The 25,619-nt window shown below is 39.4% G+C and overlaps 1 protein-coding gene across 4 annotated transcripts in view; it reads right to left on the bottom strand.

Annotated features, from left to right (window-relative positions):
- STARD13 (StAR related lipid transfer domain containing 13) overlaps positions 1-25,619 on the bottom strand; it is a 222,246-nt gene that overhangs the window by 36,829 nt on the left and 159,798 nt on the right. The gene's annotated exons all lie outside the window — the stretch shown is intronic.

Below are 25,619 nucleotides of genomic sequence, written 5' to 3'. Positions count from 1 at the left end.
AGCCCGTGCTGACTAATATATACATTTTGAAATTCTCCCTCAGCTGGGCTCATCAAATTGCTACCCAGCATTTATTTCATTTTTTGTCTCTGGTCAGCATCCATTCTCAGAGAATGAAAACTATCTGAATCCCTCAACAGATGACTTAGCCACGACTGCCAGTGAGAAAATACAGCTTAAGTCACTAATTCTTTTCACAATTCTTTCCTTCATCATATAAAAGAGATGCTCCTATTCTTTTTCAAAGCTAACACTTTATCATGTGTCTGATGTCAACATCCACCACTTCACGTGGGACTTTGACCCTCATTTACTCCCTCTCACCTCAGCAGACTCTTCACTGTTCTTTTCTCTAAGCTCATCCCTGTCATGAACAAATTGACTAACCAATTAGTTAGCAACCTAAATAACCATAATCAAGCAAACTACCAATTTTCCTTCAATCTTATCTTTCCATCAAGCAACTCTACTCACCATCCTGACATCCCCTTCCTTATATTATTCAGTTTGCTGAGAACATCCTCAATTTTCATTCACTCTTCAACCCACTGCAATCTAATTTCATGAAATTCTCTTTGCAAATGCCTTTATTATTTTGTTTTATTTGATTTTTTTTTAATTATAGCATATGGTTTAAGGAGTCAAACATTACCCCTCATGTCCTTTTCCATTTACCAGTCTTTGGAGGCAACTTTATAAAGTGTTTCTTTTGGTGTTTACTTCCAGCAATATGTATATGCTGTTACTTCTTCATTTTTCAGTTTAAGCCATTATCTATTGACGTTGTTCTATGAAAGATAAAGTTTTTTTTACTATGCATTCCCCCCTCATCCTCCTACATGCACATTTGTACCCTCTGCCTCTTATATAGTTGTCATAATTTTGTAATTTTTTGATAAATCAATATTTAGTGTTTATTTTCTTATGACCATGTAAATGCTATTCACATGTATATCATGCTCTGATTACTCTTCCTTTCATTCTAAACTTTTCATTATCCCAGGAGTTAATAAGCATCTTATTTGTTTCCTCAGTTTTCTGTGTACTTATCCTTAAATTCAAACTCAGACACTTCCCTAATTATCTAAATGTGTTAAAATATATCAGTCTATCTAATTTCCTTGGAGATGTCTTTCTCAGAGGCTTCTGACCTGTTCTAGTTGGGGTTGCTATATATATATATTTTTTTCTTTTTAAATCATGGGCTGATTAGATTTCTCAGAACTCAGATTCTTCTTGAGTGTGTTTTCCAGTGCTCTGGAGCTGAGTTACAAAAGAGGCCTGGGGATCTCAATGTTTGGAATATAGGTAGACTGTCAATGGAGCCCCCATTTTCAATAGAGTATTCCATTTTCAGCAGTGTCTGATGTCCCTCAGTCCAGCCTCTCCAGAGAATAAACTTCCAGTCTTGTGCTGATGGTTAGGGAGAGAAGTCAGCAAGATTCAGCTTGCGGAGTGGATCAACGGCTCTACCTACTTTAAAATAGAATTTCGGGACTTCCCTGGTGGTTCAGTGGGTAAGACTCCGCGCTCCCAAAGCAGGGGGCCTGGGTTCGATCCCTGGTCAGGGAACTAGATCCCACATGCATGCCACAACTAAGAGTCCACATGTCGCAACTAAGAATCACACGCCACAACTAAGGAGTCCGCATGCTGTAACTAAGAGCCCTCATGCCACAACTAAGAGTTGGCATGCCGCAACAAAAGATCCTGCATGCCGCAACGAAGATCCTGCGAGCCACAACTAAGACCCGGTGCAGCCAAAAATAAATAATAAATAAATAAATATTTTAAAAAATAAAATAGAATTTCAAACAACCCTCTTCTTTTTTATTGTATAAATTTTTAAAATTTTATTTTATTTTTATTTTTGGCTGCGTTGGGTCTTCATTGCTGCATGCGCGCTTTCTCTAGTTGCGGGGAGCGGGGCCACTCTTCGTTGTGGTGCGCGGGCTTCTCACTGCGGTGGCTTCTCCTGTTGTGGAGCACGGGCTCTAAGCATGCGGGCTTCAGTAGTTGCAGCACCTGGGCTCAGCAGTTGTGGCTCACAGTCTCTAGAGCGCAGGCTCAGTAGTTGTGGCACACAGGCTTAGTTGCTCCGCGGCAAGCGGGATCTTCCCGGACCAGGGCTCGAACCCGTATCCCCTGCACTGGCAGGCAGATTCTTAATCAGTGCGCCACCAGGGAAGTCCCAACCCTCTTCTTTTTGACTCACCTTCAATCTCACTTCACATTTTGGATTTTTAGGATCTCTGTAGTGAAAATTGAGTTATTTTATGACTTTGTCCACTGACCATTTAGATTTTGTTTCTTGGGCTTGTCAAATCCTCTACCACATATTTTTGTTTTTCTGCTTTGAAAATTTGGTAACTGTGATTTCTCTCTCTCTGTATGGACATTTGCTTTCATAAAGGAATATCTCTCTGTAAATTAGTGGAAATTTAGAAGCAGCAAATTCAGTTGCAAAACCTCCCATCTTTGACCAATGACTTTTTTTTTGTATTCTGGTTATACATAGACCTTAAGTTTTCAGTTCAATGAGTTTTGGCAATTGTAACTACCCTCGAACAAGATAAAGAACATTTCTTGACATCAGAAAGTCCTCCTGTGCTCCTTTACTGTCAGTTTTCTCTACCACCACATCCCCTCCCGCCACTCCCAATCATCATATAAATGGGATCATACAGTATGTATTCTGTGTGTGTCGGGCTTTTTTCACTCATCACAATGTTTTTGACATTAATTTGTGTTGTGTATAGCAATAATCATTCCTTTTAATTACTGAGTAGTATTCTATGGTATGAAGATATGGTATGAAGTGTCCATGGGTTTACCCCATGGACACTGGGCTCTTTCCAGTTTTGACCAATGAGTTTTTAATCACCAAATTCCATAGTCTCTTTCTAGCAAAGACCTATTTGTAGCAATGGGCCTAACTGGCACTCACCTTCCTTGAAACTCTTCTGGTCTTCAGCATTCAAGGTGATGAATTCTCTCATCTCTCTAAATACTATCTCCCTTCCTGTCACCAAGCAATACTTGCACCTTAACTATTGATATTTTTTAGAATTCAGACTGCGGTTCTTGTTCTTTTTACTCTGCACAAGCATAATGAGATATCTCATCTTAAAATAAACTAGACTCTGATGATGCCCATCCTCTTTCTCTAGCGTGGACATCTCACCTGAGCTCCAGAACTACATTCCCAACTACTCACTAGTCTCATCCATCTGTGGGGTCCTCCTGGCCCTTCAAACACACCTATTAAAACTGAACTTGCTGCATTCTCTTCAAAACCTGTTTTTCCTATTTAAAGTCTTGTCTTGATTAAGAGCATCACCACTAAGCCACCCAAACCAGAAAATGGAGTCAACTTGAGACTCTTCTTCTTCAAGGTCTACATTCATTTGAGCGTCAAGTCCTATCAATTATACCTCCATGATATCTTTGAAATCTTGCCTCTCCTTGGTCCTGCTCAGTCCCTTCTCATCTTTTTCTTAGAGTCAGGCAACAGCCTTTTAAATTGGTTTCACTAATGCTTCACATTGAAACCAGTTCTATTTCTCAACTTTTTATCATGTCACTTATTTACTTAAAATTATTTGATGACTATATTCATTTTCAGCCATCTCCAGTTTACCCACTCACTAGACATTCATTAGTGTCAAATATGATAGGCAGTTATGGATTAGAAGCTGACCATCTAGTCTGAAGCTGTCTTCTGCAGGTTCTTGGCCTTTGCTCCTATAACTGACAGCCTGTTTTTTTTTTGCCAGTTCCACATGTATTAACGTCTCTACCTAGGAGCTAAGAGTGGTATGTTAAATGCATTATATACTGTTGACCTTTGAACAATATAGGTTTGAATTGTGTGGGTCCACTCACTCACCTTTTTTTTTCAATAAATATATTGGAAAATATTTTGAGATCTGCAACATTTTGAAAAAACTTGCAGATGAACTCCTTAGCCTAGAAATATTGAAAAAATTGAGAAGAAGGTATGTCATGAATGCATAAAATACATGTAGATACCAGTCTATCCTTACATAGGCAGAAGGTGATATTTAATATAAAATCAGCAATGTATTAGTTTTCTTGCTGTTTTATAACTTTGCTTTCAAAAAATCACATTACCATACAATATGCCTCTTTCTCATAATTGGAGAAATTGCATATCAGTCTATCATCACAAGGAAGTGGTTTTTAAAAAAAGTAACAATGTTTCCAGTACTGGACTATGAATATAGATGCAGTACTTATGCCATAAAAATTTTATAATGATTCATTCATTAGTGTGTAGGCTAAGCTACCGTGAAGCAATCCTGTCAATTAAACTAGGCTACCATAAGGCAATCATATTGCCGCTTCTTCGTTAACACATGAATCGTTATACCTCTAAATAAATATGAATTTCTTTTTCACATTATCTTTTCATTTTTGATGTGTTAGTAACATGTATAACATCTGCAATGTTTTGTATCATATAAACCAATATTCATGTAGGTACCAACACACGTCTTGTAAACAGACGACATGGACTTACAGTATCGAAAAATACAGTACGGCACTGTAAATGTACTTTCTCCTTCTTATGATTTTCTTAATAACATTTTCTTTTGTCTAGCTTACTCTATTGTAAGAATACAATATATAACACATACACAAAATATGTGTTAATTGACTGTTTATGTTATTGATAAGGCTTCTGATCAACAGTAGGCTATTAGTTAAAATTTTAGGGAAACAAAAGTTAAATGTGAATTTTGATTTAGTGGGGGTCAGCAACCCTAGCCCTTGCATTGTTCAAGAGTCAACTGTACATCGGTCAAGGCATACATATATATATATATATATCTCCTCACTTGGAAGTTCTGATATATACCTAAATAAGTTGATGCTTCTCATTGGCAGCTCTGTAATAGGTTTGTTTAAGAAGGATTCTCTGTTATTTATAAAGTTTACTTATCTAACAAACTTGTTATTCCATTATGGTTTGGAAACACAAACTATTTTATTCTACACAAAAGTTTTTTACCTACTGCATATATAAAAGTCATCAAATGGTTCATGCTTTACATACCACATACTTGAATATGCTTTATACTTTCTGACACACATAGGAAGTTTATTTATTATTTTTTATAGCTAGAGACTCTAACATTTAACTATCTAGATTCAGATCCTTTTATCTCCTCTAAACTCAGATATTTGTTTGTGTCTTAAGAATTGCTCCTCTACTTGGAGAAAATGTTTTCAAAACATGTATCTCATAAAAGACTCGTATGCAGAATACATAGAGAACTCTTAAATTCTGTAAGTCACAAAACCTGATTTAAAAAGTGGGCAATATATGTGAACAGACACTTCTAAAAGAAGATATACAAATGGCAAATAAGTAAATGAAAAGATGCTCAACATCATTCGTCATTGGAGAAATACAAACTAAAATCATAATGAGACACCACAATACACACACTAGAATGTCTAAATTAAAAATACTTACAATACTAAGTTTTACAAGAACGTAGAACCACTGAAACTTCCAAAGGGGCAATAATCCAAATGTCCATCAACAGGCAAATGGATAAAAAATTGTTGTATATCCATACAATGAAGTACTCAACAATACAGAGGCACTAACTCCTAATCATACAGCAACGTGGATGAACCTCAGAGGCACTGTGCAGATTGAAAGAAGCCAGATACAAAGTGGGTACACTATATGATTGCATCTATAAAAAATTTACAAACGGTAAAGGTGTAGTGACAGAAAACAGCTCAGTGGTTGCCAGTGTGGCAATGGAAATGCTCCATACCATGACTGTGGTGATAGTTATATAACGTAACCATATATATTTGACAAAACGCATCCAGTTGTATTCTTTAAGTTGGTGAATTTTTTTGAACATAAGTTATACTTCAGAAAAGTTGAATAAAAATAATGCAAGTGGGTAACACCAGTGGGAATGGTGGAGTAAAGATCTCCAAAATCCTGCTCTTCCATAAAAATAACAAAAATACTGGCAAAAATGGTCAAAATCAACTTTTTAGGAAAATCTGGAAATTAATAAAAGCTTGCAACAATCCAAGGAGTGCCTATGTAAGAAAAATTACTGAATCTATGTAAGAACAGTGAGCTCTGTGGCACTTGAACGTGCCCTTTTTTCCTCAGCTCTGCAGGAGCTATGAAAAGCCGACAGGCATCGCAATCAGAGTTGTGAAAACCAGCAGCCTGGCAGCCACTGGAGAGGGCAGAATGGGTTTGACCTTCCCCAAAGGTCCATTTTTAAAGAATTTTCATTATTTGAGCTGTCTGGCAATTCACTGAATGCCCCCATTCACAGGGCTTATCTTTATTTAACCTGACACTGAGCTCATCACTGAGAAAAGCTTTTTCCCAGGGTGTTTGTCAAAAACAATCAGTGGCAATTATTTAACACCATAGCTGCCTGAAGTGGTGATAACAGTTGAACCAAACAAGATGTGGACCAAAAGGAATGAAAGGAATAGCTGGGGAAATGAGATACCCATAGGGACTAAGAAAAGTTCTGACATATTCTTAGGAATCTAGAAGGCCAAGCACATGTGCAGAACTGTGTGCATACCTAGGAATGACCTGAGAAGGTCTAATTTCTCTCCTCTGGCTGCCCTTGATGATCTGCACAAGCAGGAAATAAAGCCTGAGACAGAGTTACCAAATTCCTGCTCCACAGCCCAGTATGCACTAACTGTCCCTTGGCAAAGGCCAGCAGACATACTGGTTCAAGACATTTAAGGAAATCTCCGTCCAATCATCTGCAGACCACTAAGCTAACTGAGTACAGACTTCCATGGTCATAGGAAGGATTCAGACTTTACATAATTAGTTGAAGAATGTCACTAAACAAACAGCAACAATAACAACAAACTTTGGGGAGGAGGGGATCTGATTTTGAGAGTTGCCTCATTTATAATGTTTACAACGTCCAGTTTTAAACAGAAAATTATAAGACAACACCCTGATTCTAAAGTTTATATGGAGAGGCAAAAGACCCAGAATAGCCAACACAGTCTTGAAGCAGAAGAACAAAGTTGGAGAATTGACACTATTCAATTTCCAGACTTACCATAAAGCTATAGTAATCAAGACAGTATGATATTGGTGAAAGAAGAGATGAACAGAATAATGGAACAGAATAGAGAGCCCAGAAATAGACCCACACAAACATAGCCAACTGATCTTTGACAAAGGAGTAAAGGCAATACAATGGAGACAGGTTTTCAACAGTGTTGAAAGAACTATATATCCACATGCAAAAAAAAGTCAGTCTAGACATAGATCTTATACTCGTCACAAAAATTAACTCAAAATGGATCACAGATCTAAATGTAAGCACAAAACTGTCACACCCCTGGAAGATAACATAGGAGAATATCTGTATGACCTTAGGTTTAGTGATGACTTTCTAGGTACAACATCAAAGTCATGATCTATGAAATAAATACTTGATAAACTGGACTTCATTAAAATTAAAAACTTCTACTCTGTGAAAGAAACTGTCAAATATATGAGAAGCTATGCCATAGGCTTAGAGAAAATATTTGTAAAAATCATATCTGATAAAGGACTGTTATCTAAAACATACGAAGAACTCTTAAAACTCAAAATAATAAAATAAACAATCCAATTAAAAAAAGAGACCAAAAATCTGAACAGATACCTCACCCAAAGAAGATACACTGATGGCAAATGAGCATATGAAAAGATGCTGTATATCATATATCATTAGAAAATTGCTAATTAAAACAACCATGAGATACCACTACACACCTACTAGAACGACAAAATTCTAAAACACTGGTATTACCAAATTCTGGCTAGGATGAGGAACAACAGAAACTCTCATTCCTTGCTGCTGGGAATGCAAAATGGTACAGCGCCTTTCGAAGACACTTTGGCAGTTTTTTATAAAACTAAACATACTCTTAGTATACGTTCCAGTAGTTTGCACTCCTAGGTACTTACGCAAAGAGTTGAAAACTTATTGCACATATAAACTTGCACGGGAATTTTTTTTAAGCCATAAAGACAAATATTATATTTCTAAAAGACATATGTACTCAAAATATAAACCAATGTGACAAAACTTGAAGCCAACATGTCCACAGTATCAATGGGTGTGAGGGGACATTGCACAGGAATGTTTATAGCAGCTTTATTCATAATTGCCAAAACTGGCAACTGGAAGTGCCAACAGCTTGGAAGTGACCAAGCTGTTCTTCAGTAGGCGAATGGATAAATAAACTGTGGTCCATCCAGACAATGGAATATTATTCAGTGCTAAAGAAATGAGCCATCAAGACATAAAGGAACCTTAAATGCATATTACTAAACGGAAGAAGCCAATCTGAAAGGCTCCATACTATATGATTCAAACTGTATGACATTCTGGAAGAGGCAAAGCCAGTAAGAAGATCAGTGGTTGCTACGTATTAGGAGTGAGGGAGGGATGATAGGGGTGAGTAGACAGAGCATAGAGATCTTTAGGGCAGTGAAATATTCGCATGATACTCTAATGGTGGATACGTGACATTATACATTTGTCAAAACCCACAGAACGTAGAAGACCAAGAGAGAAGCCTAATACAAACTACAGACTTTGGGTGATAATGATATGTCAATGCAGGTTCACCAGTTGTAATGTGCTACTCGGGGGGGGGGATGTTAATGGTGGAAGAGGCTGTGCCTGTGTGGGTACAGGTGGTATAGAAGAACTCTCCATACTTTGTGGTTAATTTTCCTGTAAACCTAAAACTGCTCTAAAAATAAAGTCTATTTTTTAAAAATGTAGTCTTTGTTTTATTCATTAAAAATCATTTTATTCCTTGGACTTTGAAATTACTGATGTAAAGCGATCTACATTTCTTTTGTTCTGATTCTACTCGCTTATTAGTTTGCAATACAATCTACAAAATTGTCATCATTAAAGACATCTTAGCTGGACTTCCCTGGTGGTCCAGTGGTAAAGAATCCTCCTTCCAATGCAGGGGACGTGGGTTCGATCCCTGGTCAGGGAACTAAGATCCCACATGCTGCGGGGCAACTAAGCCCACGCGTCACAACTACTAAGCTCGTGCGCCTCAACTAGAGAGCCTGCGTGCAGCAAACTACAGAGCCCATGAGCTCTGGAGCCCATGCACCACAATTAGAGAAGAGAAAACCCGCAAGCCACAACTAGAGAGAAGCCCGTGTGCCGCAAGGAAGAGCCTGTGTGCCGCAACTAAGACCCAATGCAGCCAAAAAAATAATAATAAATAATAAAATAAATAAACAAACAAACAAATAAATGGGCTTATAAAAGAAAAGACATCTTAGAATTTCTGGATACAATTTCAAGTATCATACACATAACCATTCAACTCTTCCTTTCACAATGTATACATTTATCGAATCAACATGTATACTTTAAACATCTTATAATTTTGTCAATTATACCTCAATAAAGCTGAAAAAGAAAAAGAAACAGCTGATTTTTTAAGATGGGAAAAAAAGAAAAAGAGAGAAATCACTCTTTATGGTGGTCTGAAACTAGGCAGACATTCCTAGCATGGTGTAGCATCAGTCTGTATTTATCTTGCATAAGGTAAAGAAAACAATGGCTAGACTCTCCAAGAATACAAAATGGATGAAACACACACTGGGGAGAGATGGAAATGCCTCTTTAAGGACTGGCTGCTTCAGGTAAAAGAACTTGTCATATAACAGAAGTATTCATAGCACTTTATCAAAACCACTGTGAAGTTTTGCTGTGATTGCAGCCAGGCTGCATTTAGGACAAATATTGAGCATCAGTATTTGTTTCCCTCTAACTTAAAGATACCTTATATAAAGTAATATAAAACGCTTCAGATAATCTGAGTTGGTCTAACACTGGTGGCCTGGAAAGCTACTCCTGCATGAATAACAATTTTGATTATAAAACGTATTTTCTTTGCTGCATGAACGGTGTGTCTTTCCACTGGATTAGAGCCTCTTTTGAGGCAGGAACGATAATTTATTCTTCTAATCCGCATAAGCCCTAGCAGGTAATTTTATACATGATTGTCTCTGTAGGTTTTTCTTTTTTAACTGAACATACTTTTTCTACATAGGTCCAATCAGTGATTGACTTTAAATAGTCACAATAGACCTTGCATAGTCAGAATAAAAGAATTATTCTCCTCCACTGAATGTGACAGGCTGAGAGCTGCACCTTATTTGCATCTCTAACACCCAGCACAGGCGCTGGCTCAGAGAGAATCCACTTGGTAAATGTTTGCTAAGGAAACATTAGAACTTGGCAGGCTCTAGGGACCACTTGGCCTGACCCTTTTATTTTCAAATGAGCAGACTAAGGCTCTGAGAGAAACACTTGCTCAAGGGAACCATGCATCATCTAGAGAGCTGGACTTCTCCCTGTCCAGAGATTTCTCTGCTCCTGCCTACTCAGGGAAAATCTAGGAAGGCCTGGGAAATAACAGCCTATGCCATGGACCTAGTCAATAGGCTAGTCAATAAATGGTAGTTTCCTTCCCCCGTCCACCTTTTCCACGGAAAGAGGAAACCCATGACATGTGATGAAGCTGTCCAGTTTGTGCTCTGGACAAACTGGATTTACGTGTTAAGGTAAGCAAAGCAGTTTGACCTTTTCAGAAGTCATGTCCACAATGTCCACTGCTCCCAGAACCTGTTAATTTTTACTCTTGTCTTCAGGAGACTTTAGAAGAGTTAATACATTAGTAAAGGAGAAATAGTCAAAAGTCTCATTTTAAAAGTGAAACGTGAGGCGCTGGTGGGAAAGTCAACAAGAAGAGAAGCCGAGATACTGGGCACCACGTACCAGGAACAGGTTGAGCGGCTGGGAATGCAGAGGTGAGCAAGGTGTGGTCCCCGTCCTCAGGGATCTCCCAGTCCCACGTGGGATGTAAATATGATGAATAAGACAAGAAGCAATTCACTTTCTGAACACATACGGACAAAACCTCCCAGAAGAGGCAATGTTTCAGCAAGGCCATGAAGGACTAAGAGCAATTTGCCGCCTAGGTTAAAAGAACGGCAGGCGAAGCCAGCGGTCATTAAATGGCATGCTTTAGTCTAGGAACCGCAAGGATGTGAGTGGGAATCACTGGTGGGATGAGCAGGGCCCAGATCATGAAGGGACCAGATGAAGATGTTAGGAGCAATCTGTGGCAATGGGGGGGGGGGGCGGTGAGGGTCTTGAAGGGTATTAGGAGAGTGATGTAATTCCACTGCATGTCAGAAACACGCCTGGGGGCAGGACGGACACTGAGCTGAGGAAGGGCCAGTAGAAGATGGTTACAATAGTTTAGGTGAGAGACGGCAAAGAAGAGCAGAAAGGAAGTGACAGCAGCTGAAGACTGGGCCAGTGACGTAGAAGCTTGGGGGCCAGGAAGAAAGAGAGGATGACTGCATTTCAGGCTTTGGTCACTGTGCCTTTAAACATAGAAAACAGTGAAACAGGGAGGTACTGGGAGCTGGGATATGGAGAAGATAACAAGCTTACGTTGTGATGCATTCAATTTGGGGGCACCTTGCGACATCCAGACCTACTTGGGAATGATCGGCATGTAGATGATACACACAGAGGATACATAATAATTAAACCAATTATCCAGGGAGAATTCAGAACCCTGGAAACTCCTGCGCTCAAGGCCCGGGTAGAGGAGGACCTGGGCTGGGGAAGGTGTAGCCAGAGACGGAAGCCACAGAACGAGCATTACAGACGGGCGGGTGGGGGGTGCAGTGAGTTAGTTGTATCAAATAGTTAAGAAAGAGTAAGTGATACAAAACCTAAAATATGCCTTTTGGGTTCAGCAGTCATCGCGGGCAGTTTCAGAGAAGCCAGAGTAGAGGGCTGAGCAGTGAGTGATCCCCGAGAAGAAGTGTAGCTCAGCAGCAGAGAGATTTAGGGTATTTTGAAGAGAAAATGAATAATTTATCGCCACAAAATATTCTCTCACAGGTAGAAGAAGTAAAATAATTCGTGAACTGACAGGTCATTTTCTGCCAGGTGCCAGTTCCATTTAACAAACAGTTATTGAATTCCTGCCCGGCACAGGGCCACGGAGCACCAGGCGCCCGTGATGTGCCACTGAACAAGATACGGTTCCTACCGGCGAGCACTTTGGAACTATGAGGGAGTCCCTCGCCTCCCCAGCTTACCACACCCAGAGGGAGTGAGGCCAGGGTCAGCGTGAAGTGAGCTGTGTCCAGACTGCCCCGAGCACGGAGGGGACGCCTGGGAGGGCAGAGCCCAGGGGCCAGCAGGAGAATGAGGGAAAGGCAGGCAGTGTGCTTGCTGGGAGGGCTGGGGACTCGTGAGCAGGGAGTGCGCTGTGCGGGGACCAGTGGGAGACAGGGAGGGTGGTCTGGGCCCTGACTGAGCGAAGTGCCCCCTCGGCCACTGTGACAGAGCCTGGGGAGACACAGAGTGGCCTTCTGCACTTAACGTATAAATGACAGCAATGGAGCCCTTTCCTTCTTCGTATCTTAGGTTTGTATTTTACATTTAAACTGCCAACTTTAGATTGGTCATGAGGTCCCCCATGCTGACTTAATGGTCAGTTTCCTGTGATATTTTTCTAACATTCCTGCCAAAGCCTCAAGAGGAATAACAAGCAGGGGTACGGGTTCATCTGATTCTGATTAAAGCTTCAGCCTGAACTTCTCACCCTCCGCTCAAGTGTCAGAGGCTAAAGGTCTCTAGCCCCGTCTCTTTAGGAGTGTTCCGGGTGTGGTCCTCCAAGATGGTCAGAAACCAGTCACCTGTTCCGGGGATCAGAGGCCAGCACCTCCGGGAGCAGCAGCTCCTCCTCTGCGGGGCCTGGGAAACGTTCCCCGTCTGACTGGGAGTTTACAAAACAGATTCTGCAGAGCAGGGTGGAGAGCTATGCCACATGCACTTGTCTGGTATGTACTCACCCAACGTGGGGCCTTTCAAATATCACAGGCCATCCAGCAGGATGGCCCTACGGTGTCTGGGGTGGGGGGGAGAGTGTAATTAGAAGTGCACAAGTGGCTGTCACCATGCCACAGCTGAGCCAGTGAAGGCCATGCCTCCCCTTTGCTGAGCTTCTCACTCTGGCTGCTCTTCTACCAACTGGTCCTGCGGCAGCAGAAATGCTGGCCCCTATTCCAGCCCGGAACCCCACAAACTGTCCCTGGATGTCAGTGGAGGCGTGGGAAAGAAATGGTTAAGCGTGGACTGATCTCACTGTGCAAAGAAAATGAAGTAGTATGTAATGTTGATTAAGGGGGAAAGGATGTACGTGTGGGACTGTGTAACTTGTATAATATATATTTTCAATTGAGAAATAATTGATGTAGGACATTGTATAAGTTTAAGGTGTACGACATAATGATTTGATGTTTGTATATACTGTGAAATGATCACAATAAGTTTAGTTAACATCCATCTTCACACATAGGTAGTAATTTTTTTTTCTTGTGATGGGAACTTTTAAGATCTACTCTCTCTGCAACTTTCAAATATGCGACACAGTATTGTTAACTATAGTCACCATGCTATACGTTACATCTCCAGAAAATAATTTTAAATAAGCAATAGACTCTAATAATGAGGGTTTCAGGGAAGAGTGTAAGTTCCTCTGGCAAATCAATAAAGGACGTCAGCCACAGTGGTCCAAAAGTAAAGAGCTATAAACAAAAGTCCAGGTGTTCTTGGGCTTCTTTAATTTGGGGATTTCAGACACAGTTTAAATTCACATATTCCTGTATCAGAGAAGTCAGATGAGGTGTCCTTAGCTTTTTAACTGTGCCCAACAATTGCATCTAATCCAGATAAAATTTCTCTAGTGAGAATTAGTCCAAGTTGAAGCAAGGGTCATATGAGAGATTTCTGAGAAAACTGAAAGAAAGCAAAACAGCCCAGGGTGGAGGGGGAGAACTGGATGGTACGAAGCACTCACTCTCTGGCGCTAAGGGGCGTCTCGCAGCTCCTCCCTCTGCCTGCCCCATAGACGTGGGGTCCCCCTCGACCAGCCTTGGTCTTCTTCTCCTTACTGTCCCACTCTCGGGACCTCATACCTTCATATGCAGATGACTTTACATCTCTGTCTCCAGCTGAGGCCCCTGTCCAGCTCCACACCCGCACACCCAACTGCACTTGGACACTTCCACTGGCACTGGCCCCTCAGGCGCCTCAGCTCATCACTCCTTCCCCCCTCAGACCCTGGCCGGACTCCCCTCACTTCCCTCCTCGGCTGTTTCCTGACTCAAGGAAGGGCGTCACTACCACCCAGCTGCTCAAACCAGGAGAAGTCTGGTCCCCCTGAATTCTGAACAACAACAGCAATAATAATAGCACCGGTTATTCATAGGTTCTTGTGAGAATTAAGCAAGATCAATGTCAAGAGCTTAGTATACTAGTCAACATATACTAAACACTCACAAAATGGTAGCCATGGTAATCTATTATTTGTGTGGCAAAGCAAAGCATTTTTAAAAACATTGCTAATATTTTTAAGAATGCAATACAAATATCTAAAAATAGAGAGAGAGAAGTGAATAATATTAATAATATAAACTCCTACTTTTGCCCTGCTGTCCTATTTTGTAGTTTCTTGTGTATTCTTCCTGAAGTCATTTTAAGTAGCTGGTTGGAAAAGGTTACATAAGAGGCCATTAAAAACTATAAAGATCAGGAAAGCCCCATGATCAGCGGTTTCAGGGGCTCACTAGAGTTGGGCCCTAGGTACCAGCTGTGCAGGGAGCTACTGACCAAGAAGTGGATGGCCTGATGGTATCTGCCAGCTGGCAGCTCTGATGAAATGTGGATGCTCTACCAACAGGAGGTATGAAGAGAGAGGACCTTCAAGATGGCAGAGGAGTAAGACATGGAGATCAGTTTCCTCCCCACAAATACATCAAAAATACATCTACATGTGGAACAGCTCCTACAGAACACCCACTGAACACTGTCAGAACACCTCAGACTTCCCAAAAGCCATGTGGTTGACAGGGTCTTGGTGCTCCAGCTGGCTGTCAGGCCTGAGCCTCTGAGGTGGGAGAGCCGAGTTCAAGACATTGGACCACCAGGGACGTCCTGGCCCCACATAATATCAATGAGCGAGAGCTGTCCCAGAGATCTCCATCTCAGCCATTAAGACCCAGCTCCACTCAACGACCAGCAAGCTACAGTGCTGGACACCCTATGCCAAACAACTAGCAAGACAGGAACACAACCCCACCCATTAGCAGAGAGGCTGCCTAAAATTGTAATAAGTTCACAGACACCCCAAAACACACCACCGGACGTGGTCCTGCCCACCAGAAAGACAAGATCCAGTCTCATCCACCAGAGCACAGGTACCAGCACCCTCCACCAGGAAGTCTACAAAACCCACTGAACCAACCTTACTCACTGGGGGCAGACAAAAAAACAACAGGAACTATGAACCTGCAGCCTGAGAAAAGGAGACCCCAAACACAGTAAGATAAGTAAAATGAGAAAACAAGAGAAATATGCAGCAGATGAAGTAGCAAGGTAAAAACCCACCAGACCTAACAAATGAAGAGGAAATAGTCAGTCTACCTGAAAAAGAATTCAGAGTAATGATAGTAAAGATGATCCAAAATCTTAGAAATAGAATGGAGAAAATATAAGGAATGTTTAATAAGGACCTAGAAGAACTAAAGAGCAAACAAACAATGATGAACAACACAATAAATGAAATTAAAAATTCTCTAGAAGGAATCAATAGCAGAATAACTGAGGCAGAAGAATGGATAAGTGACCTGGAAGATAAAATAGTGGAAATAACTACTTCAGAGCAGAATAAAGTAAAAAGAATGAAAAGAACTGAGGACAGTCTCAGAGACCTCTGGGACAACATTAAATACACCAACATTCGAGTTATAGGGGTCCCAGAAGAAGAGAGAAAAAAAAGGGACTGAGAAAATATTTGAGGAGGTTATAGTTGAAAACTTTCCTAGTATGGGAAAGGAAACAGTCAATCAAGTCCAGGAAGTGCAGAGAGTCCCATACAGGATAAATCCAAGGAGAAACACGTTTAGACACATATTAATCAAGCTATCAAAAATTAAATACAAAGAAAAAATATTGAAAGCAGCAAGAGAAAAGCAACAAATAACATATAAGGGAATCCCCATAAGGTTAACAGCTGATCTTTCAGCAGAAACTGTGCAAGCCAGAGGGAGTGGCAGGACATATTTAAAGTGATGAAAGGGAAAAACCTAAAACCAAGATTCCTCTACCCATCAAGGATCTCATTGAGATTCAGTGGAGAAATTAAAACCTTTACAGACAAGAAAAAGCTAAGAGAATTCAGCACCACCAAACCAGCTTTACAACAAATGCTAAAAGAACTTCTCTAGACAGGAAACACAAGAGAAGGATAAGACCTACAATAACAAATGCAAAACAATTAAGAAAATGTAAAAGGAACATACATATTGATAATTACGTTAAATGTAAACAGATTAAATGCTCCAACCAAAAGACACAGACTGGCTGAATGGATACAAAAACAAGACCCATACATATGCTGTCTACAAGACACCCACTTCAGACCTAGGGACACATAAGACTGAAAGTGAGGGGATGGAAAAAGATATTCCATGTAAATGGAAATCAAAAGAAATCTGGAATAGCAATTCTCATATCAGACAAAATAGACTTTAAAATAAAGACTATTATAAGAGACAAAGGACACTACATAATGATCAAGGAATCAATCCAAGAAGAAGATATTGGTGAAAAACTGAAATTATTTCCACTAAGATCAGGAATAAGACAAGGTTTCCCACTCTCACCACTATTATTCAACGTAGTTTTGGAAGTTTTAGCCACAGTAATCAGAGACAAAAAAGAAATAAAAGGATCCAAATCAGCAAAGAAGAAATAAAATTGTCACTGTTTGCAGATGACATGATACTATACATAGAGAATCCTAAAGATGCTACCAGAAAACTACTAGAGCTAATCAATGAATTTTGTAAAGTAGAAGGATACAAAATTAATGCATAGAAATCTGCTGCATTTCTATATACTAATGATGAAAAATCAGAAAGAGAAATTAAGGAAACACTCCCATGTACCACTGCAACAAAAAGAATAAAATTCCTAGGAATAATTCTACCTAAGGAGACAAAACACCTGTATGAAGAAAACTATAAGACACTGAGGAAAGTAATTTAAGATGATACAAACAGACGGAGAGATATACCATGTTCTTGGATTGGAAGAATCAACATTGTGAAAATGACTATACTACCCTAAGCAATTTACAGATTCACTGCAATCCCTATCAAACTACCAATGGCATTTTTCACAAAACTAGAAGAAAAAGTTTCACAATTTGTATGGAAACACAAAAGACCCCAAATAGCTAAAGCAATCTTGAGAAAGAAAAATGGAGCTGGAGGAATCAGGCTTCCTAACTTCAGACTATACTACAAAGCTACAGTAATGATAACAGTATGGTACTGGCACAAAAACAGAAATCTAGATCAATGGAACAGGATAGAAAGTCCAGAGATAGACCCACGTACATATGGTCACCTTATCTTCGATAAAGGAGGCAAGAATATACAATGAAGAAAAGACAGCCTCTTCAATAAGTGGTGCTGGGAAAACTGGACAGCTACATGTAAAAGAATGAAATTAGAACACTCCCTAACACCATACACAAAAATAAACTCAAAATGCATTAAAGACCTAAATGTAAGGCCAGACACTATAAAACTCTTAAAGGCAAACATAGGCAGAACACTCTATGACATAAATCACAGCAAGACCTTTTTTGACCCACCTCCTAGAGAAATAGAAATAAAAACAAAAATAAAGAAATGGGACCTAGTGAAACTTAAAAGTTTTGCATAGCAAAAGAAACCAGAAACAAGACAACCCTCAGAATGGGAGAAGATATTTGCAAATGAAGCAAGTGACAGAGGATTAATCTCCAAAATATACAAGGAGCTGATGCAGCTCAATATCAAAAAAACAAACAACCCAATCCAAAAATGGGCAGAAGACCTAAATAGACATTTCTCCAGAGAAGATATACAGATTGCCAACAAATACATGAAAGGATGCTCAACATCACTAATCATTAGAGAAATGCAACAGAAAACTACAATGAGGTGTCACCTCACACCAGTCAGAATGACCATCATTAAAAAATCCACAAACAATAAATGCTGGAGAGAGTGTGGAGAAAAGGGAACCCTCCTACACTGTTGGTGGGAATGTAAATTGATACAGCCACTATGGAGAATAGTAGGAGGTTCCTTACAAAACTAAAAATAGAACTACCATATGACCTAGCAATCCCACTACCAGGCATATACCCTGAGAAAACCGTAACTCAGAGTCATGTACCACAACGTTCACTGCAGCAGTATTTACAATAGCCAGGACACTGAAGCAACCTAAGTGTCCAACGACAGATGAATGGATAAAGAAGATGTGGCCCATATATACAATGGAATATTACTCAGCCATAAAAAGAAATGAAATTGAGTTATTTGTAGTGAGATGGATGGGCCTAGAGTATGTCATACAGAGTGAAATAAGTCAGAAAGAGAAAAACAAATACTGTACGCTAACACATATATATGGAATCTAAAAAAAAAAAAAATGCTTTGAAGAACTTAGGGCAGGCCAGGAATAAAGATCCTGACGTAGAGAGTGGACTTAAGGACACGGGGAGGGGGAAGGATAAGCTGGGCCGAAGTGAGAGAGTGGCATGGACATACATATACACTACCAAATGTAAAATAGATAGCTAGTGGGAAGCAGCTGCATAGCACAGGGAGATCAGCTCAGTGCTTTGTGACCACCTAGAGGGGTGGGGTAGGGAGGGTGGGAGGGAGACGCAAGAGGGAGGGGATATGGGGATATAAGTATATGTATAGCCGATTCACTTTGTTATACAGCAGAATCTAACACAACAATATAAAGCAATTATACCCCAATAAAGATGTTAAAAAATATATAGAAAGATCAATGTTTTTCATGTGGGAAATCCCCTATGTTTGACCCTTCCATGTCTGTACTTGTCTGTACTCCATGGCTGCTCCCATTCTATACAGGCTACCTTGGGGTGAGGTTTGTGGTGGCAGGTAGGGGTGGGGATGAAGATGCCTTTCCTGCACATTAAATTAGTTATAAAAACAAAAGTGAAAGTTGAAAATAACCACATCAAAATTTCATGTGTTTTTGTCTGGGTAATTCCTACTGGCATTTTCGGGTCATTTTCCCAGGAAACTGTCTCTGAAGCCCTTTCCCCCTTAGCTATCCTGTACTTACAGTGATTACATCATTTGTCCAAGTAAATCATTACTCATTTCTCAACCTAGGCACCGTGGGCATTTGGTGACAGATAATTCCTTGTTGGGGGGTGCTACCTTGTGCATTGTGGGAGGTTAGCAGCATCTCTGGCCCCACCCATTAGATGCCAGTAGCATCACCACAGGTGTGACAAGCAAAAACGTTCCCAGACCTCGAGACAGGGCAAACTGCTGCCCCATCTCGGGTTGAGAATCACAGCATTAGCCTGAGATCTCAGGGTGAGGATTCTGTCTCATTTGTCCCCATAGTAAAGTAAGGCCCTCAAGAGACAGCCTTGATGAAATGAATTGAAGGAACAGTTGACAAAGTACCGCTACTCTCCAACAGTAAATCGGTTCTAAACACTTCACAAAAGAACAAAGTGTGCTTTAAACTCTTACTTTAATATGCTTATTTTTTTACAGTTGAGGTCCATGAAGGCACAAATGCAATGAGAATTTCTAACCTTGGGACTTACAAGTTAAATTCAGAACATCACAAGGCAACATAAACATCTCGGGAAGAATTACCTTTAAAGGAGGACATGAAAAACACTCCAAATTGTGTTTCACAAAAAGACCTAAGCTCTCTTTGGAAACTCCAGAAGCAGCCTGTGTGGCTTTGAATCCTAGCAGTGCTATTTACTAACTGTAAATCGACAAGTTATTTCATACCTCTGTGCCTCTGTTTCCTCATCTGTAAAATGGGAATGATGTTAGAGCCTATCTTATAGGGTTGTTATGAGAACTAAATAAGTAAATATTTGTACAATACTTACAGTCATGCTTGGTGAGCACTTTGTGTTCTAAAGAAATGAAATCACCCCTTATTGGGATTTGTATTTAATTTATAGATTCAGAATTTCAAAATGACCATGATTATCATGTAACCACCTATATCCTTCTCCCAATGATTTGTCTGTGGTTTCACTCTAGGTAATTGTCACAAATTATTATATGACATAACACAATATATAACATTGTACATTTTCTGTGATATTCTTAAAGGGAAAATTTAAAGTATATTATCCATTTTCATAGATTACCATTATTTAAAATTAATAATATTACTTAAATAACTCAAATCAAATATGTGCCTCTGTGTGTAGAGGTAAACTGTAAAAATCACTTTTGTCAGCATTCTTTCTTACCCTCTCCCTCATCCCACATTATAATCCATTGTCATTAGTTGTCCTTTTAAATACAAAGGGCAGTGACAGATGCACTATAATCCTAGTCAATTCCATGTTTCCATAAAACAGTACTGAACAAGGCGAATGCCCTTGTTTTATACATGTGATTAGTTACTATTTATTAACAACATAAGTTAGGCAGATCTAACATTAAATTAGAAATTCAGAGATCATCTTGGGCTTCAAGGCCCTATGTTAGCAGTCTGAGAAAATGTCTCAAACCAAAATGCTAATAGAACATGTCACTTCTTAAAAATCTCATTCAGGAGCTTTGATTTGCTGCAATTTGCCTTAAAGGTGACAAACTTTGCAAGGTATTGTGATACCTTGGCTGTGCCTCCATTTTGAGATGGTTAGTTTCATCCAGGTACTTAGACTTGCAATTAGCTTTTCATTACTCACAGGGGAAATTATTTTTCAATTACAAATTCAATCAAAACAGAATTATAGTTGTGGTTGCTAAGTAACAGAGACTGCACTGTTCTGACTTGCAGTAACAAATATTTACAGACGGCTACTGTGTACTGGCGCTGTCAGAGTTGCAGAAGCAATGGTGGGGCATGGTCACCATTCTGGAGGTTCACACCTTCACTAAAGACAGCAAACCTGTCTGGTTTCTGAGACCTGAACATGAGAGCCACACATCCACATATGCCCAGCCAGGCATCGGTCCTCCCAGCCACGGACATCCTTAGTACAATCTATTTTTTCAAGCCAATGAAAAGTTAACACTGCTCAACAACTCTCCAAGAGTAAATCGGGACCCAGGATATTAATTGTCTGTCCACACAGGAGAGAAACTTCCAGACAAAAAAAGGTGAGTAAAATTCTTGTGGGTAACATTTACAGGAGACCTTCAGCTCTCTTGTTTTCATTTGCCTACCTGGCAGAAGCTAAGTGCCCTCTGGCTATGATTCCCGTTAGGATTCTGCATTAGCTCAGCATTTCAAATATGCATGAGAAATGTAGAGCCCACAAAGCTTTAAAAATAAAACATGAGACCAGCTCTATCACTGTGTCTGCAGCGCACGAGGAAGAAAATGAATAAAATCACAACCCCTTATTGCTCTCCAGGCATTAATCATAATACACCATGTGAGTGGGTGAGTGTCTAATTAACTGCTCATCAATCTCAAAGTTTTAGAAGTGCTGTCACTGCCCTCAGGCTGGAAGTCTTCCTTCAGCCTGCTTTCAGGAAATCTTGTCTTGAAGGAACTCATAAGGGAAGGCAAAGAAATTCCATGGGTGTTCCCTTCAGCCAAGCTACCTCCATCTCTGCCCTACCTGCTCTGCCTGTTTCTTTTGATCACCCCGCTGTGACTACTCCTTTGGCCTCTGTTCTACCCACTGCTCCTGCGCCCTGAGAATCTCAGCTCACATACCTCCAGCCAAATGCTTTTCTTATTTCATAATATTTTTGGAGACATAGCCGTCCTAAGAATTATTCCAATGATAACAACTCCTGCCACTCTAACCAATTTTACACAAGCTGGGCCCTTATCAAGAGCACTGTGGTGTCTGGCGTTGTTGCATTCCCACATGTTTATGCAGTACTGTCTTTTGGGTACGTCTGTATGAATCCTGCTATGGGCTGAATCAGAAATGGGTCATGGGTTCTACAAGAGAAGGCTTCCTAATTTTTCTGGCTGATACTACCTTAGTATGTGGAACTTTTTATCTTGAAATGATTTCTATACTGGCTAATCTATATCATGGCTGAAAGTTTTGGTTTTTTTTTTTAAAGTCGACTTGGATGGAAAAGTCCAGAACTTAGTCAAGGCACCTTAGATCACATGCAGCAGTGAGTAGATAAAGCTTTACCATCCATGTGTTTGAGATTCAAAGCTTTACCCACTCAGATACATATGTCATCCAATGAATAGAACTGCACAATCAGAAGCGGTTTGCTCCTACAATCCTGATTTAAAAATATGGAATGAAATTTTTATTCTCGGTTTACAATGTAATCCTTGATTTATATTTTAAAAGTCTACGCGTAAGCTACTAGAACTAATGAGTAAGTGTAGAAAGACTGCAGGATGCAAATGAACAATATACAACAACAAAAAACACTAGCAATGAACAATTGGAGACCGAAACAATAAAAAACAGTACTATTTAGAATAGCACCACGAAACATGAAATTCTTAAGTACTTTCAAGTACACGTATTACCCATATGCTGAAAACTACAAGTTAGGGTTAAAAAAAAAAATCAAAAGAGACCTAAACAGAGACATGTACCATGTTTATGAATCAGAAGTCTTGTTACTGTTAAGATATCAATTCTTCCCTAACTGATCTATAGAGTCAACACAATCCAAATCAATACTCCAGTAGGATTTTAAAAATTGATATCAACAAGCTGTTTTTAAATTTATATGGAAAGGCAGAGGAACTAAAATAGCCAAAACAATCCTGGCAAAGAAGAACAAAGTTGGAGGACTCACACTACTGGATTCCAAGACATACACAAAGCTAAGTAATCAAGTGCCATATTGATGAAAGAACAGACACATAGATAAATGGAACAGAACAGAGAGTCTAGAAATAGACTCATGCATATATGGTCAATTGATTTACAATATAAGTGCAAAGGCAATTCAATGAAGAAAGTATAGTCTTTTCAACATGGTGGTCAACCAATGGGATATTGATAAGCAAAAAATGAATCTTGAGCCATACTTTTTATCTTCTAAAAAATTAACTTGAAATGGATCATCAACTTACACATAAAACATAAAACTGAAATTTCCAGAAGAAAACCAAAGGAGAAAATAGTTGTGACCTTACGTTAGGCAAAATTCCTTAGGTGTGACATTAAAAACATGAAAAAAAAAATGATAAACTGCACTCCAAAAAAAATCAAAACTTCTGCGAAAGACATTGTTAAGAGATTGAAAAAATAAGCTACAGACTGGCAAAAAATATAAAAACTCAATAAGAAAACAAACAACCAAATTTTAAAAATAGGCAAAAATCTCAGACACTTTACTAGAGAAGATATATGAATGGCAAATAAGTACATGAAAAGACATTCAACGTCATTACTCATTAAGGACATACAAATTTAAATCACAATGAGAAACACTAGACACCTATTAGAATGGTTAAAAACAAAACAAAACAAAAACTGACAACACCAAGTACCAACAAAGATGTGGAGCAACTGGAACTCTCATACATCGTTGGTGGTAATACAAAATGGTATGGTCACTTTGGAGATGTTTGGTGGTCTCTGATAAAGTTCAAATATACTTATCATATGCACCCCACAATCCCATTCCTAGGAACTTACCCAAAAGAAATGAAAACTTATGTACACACAAAAACTTGAATATGAAACTTGAGTCCCATTCCTAGGAACTTACCCAAAAGAAATGAAAACTTATGTACACACAAAAACTTGAATATGAATGTTTATAGGGGTGTTATAGCCACCCAAAGTGGCAACAACTCAAATGTTCTCCATCTGGTGAAAGGACAGACAAATTGTAGTATATCCACACAACGGAATACTACTGAGCAATTATATTGATTGATACACGCAACACGGATGAATCCTAGGTGCATTAGTGAAACAAAGGCAGACTCGAAAGGCTACATACTGTTTGATTTCACTTATATAGCATTCTGGAAAAGGCAAAACTATGGGTACAAGAACCAGATCAGTGGTTGCCAAGGGTTGAGAGTAGGTTGATGACAAAGGTGAACCAGGGAGTTTTTTAGATGATGGAGCTGTTCTATATCTTGGTTGTGGTGGTGGTTACATGATTGTAGGCATTTATCAAAACTCAAAGAACTGTATACTGAAAATAGTGAAATTTGCTTTATAAATATACAGAACACCTTGACTTAAAGAAAATATAGATTTAAAAATTCAACTGGGATGATTTCACTTATATATGGAATCTAAAAAACAAAATAAGCAAATATATCTAAACAGAAACAGAGTCATAGATACAGAAAATAAATAGGTGGTGGCCAGATGGGAGGGGTGTGGAGGGAGGAGAGAAATAGGTAAGGGAGATTAAGGGGTACAAATCTTCGTTTACAGAACTATGAGTCACAGGTATAAAATGTACAGTATGGGGAATATAGTCAATAATTATGTAATATCTCTGTATGGCGACAGACGACAACCAAACTTACTGTGTGATCATTTTGAAATGTATAGAAATATAGAATCACTATGTTATATACCAGGAACCAACATAGACTTGTAGGTCAATTATACTTCAAAAACAAACAAACTTACAGAAAAAAGATCAGATCTGTGGCTACCTGAGGTGGGAGGAGGGGGGATTGGATGAAGGTGATCAAAAGGTACAAACTTCCAGTTATAAGATAAATAAGTAGTAGAGATGTAATGTACAAAATGATAAAGATAATTATACTGCTGTATGTGTCACATATCTGAACACTGTTGAGAGTAAATCGTAAGAGTTCTCATCACAAGGAAAATTTTATTTTTCTATTTCTTTAATGTTGTATCTATATGAGATGGTGAATGTTCACTAAACCTATTGTGGTAAACATTTCATGATTATGTAAGTCTAACCATTATGCTGTACACTTTAAACGTATACAGTGCTGTATGTCAATTATATCTCAATAAAACTGGGGGAAAAAACAACAAAAGCCATGATTAGAGAATCAAAGATCTATGAGTATGCAAGAAAATTCAATTGGGAAAAAGATAATGTAATATAATACAATTAACAATAAAAATTATTTCTTTTAAAAAATGCCAGCTTACTAGTAAAAATACTCTTGGTTAAAACTAAGAGGGAAAACTCAGGATGAGGTGGTGGTGCAATAGTTCTGAGTTGGATGAAGCCTTGGTGTGCATCAGACATGCTGAGGAGAAAACACTGCTTTTCCAATTCATTACCTCTAAAGAATTACAACTAGGACTTCCCTGGTGGCGCAGTGGTTAAGAATCCGCCTGCCAATGCAGGGGACACAGGTTCGAGCCCTGGTCCAGGAAGATCCCACATGCCGCGGAGCAACTAAGCCTGCATGCCACAACTACTGAGCCTGAGCTCTAGAGCCCTTGAGTGGCAACTACTGAGA

The sequence above is a fragment of the Neophocaena asiaeorientalis genome, unplaced genomic scaffold (genome assembly GCF_003031525.2).
Source record: "Neophocaena asiaeorientalis asiaeorientalis breed wild unplaced genomic scaffold, Neophocaena_asiaeorientalis_V1.1 scaffold59, whole genome shotgun sequence".
Taxonomy (NCBI): Eukaryota; Metazoa; Chordata; class Mammalia; order Artiodactyla; family Phocoenidae; genus Neophocaena; species Neophocaena asiaeorientalis.
This window is presented reverse-complemented; position numbering and strand designations above follow the sequence as displayed.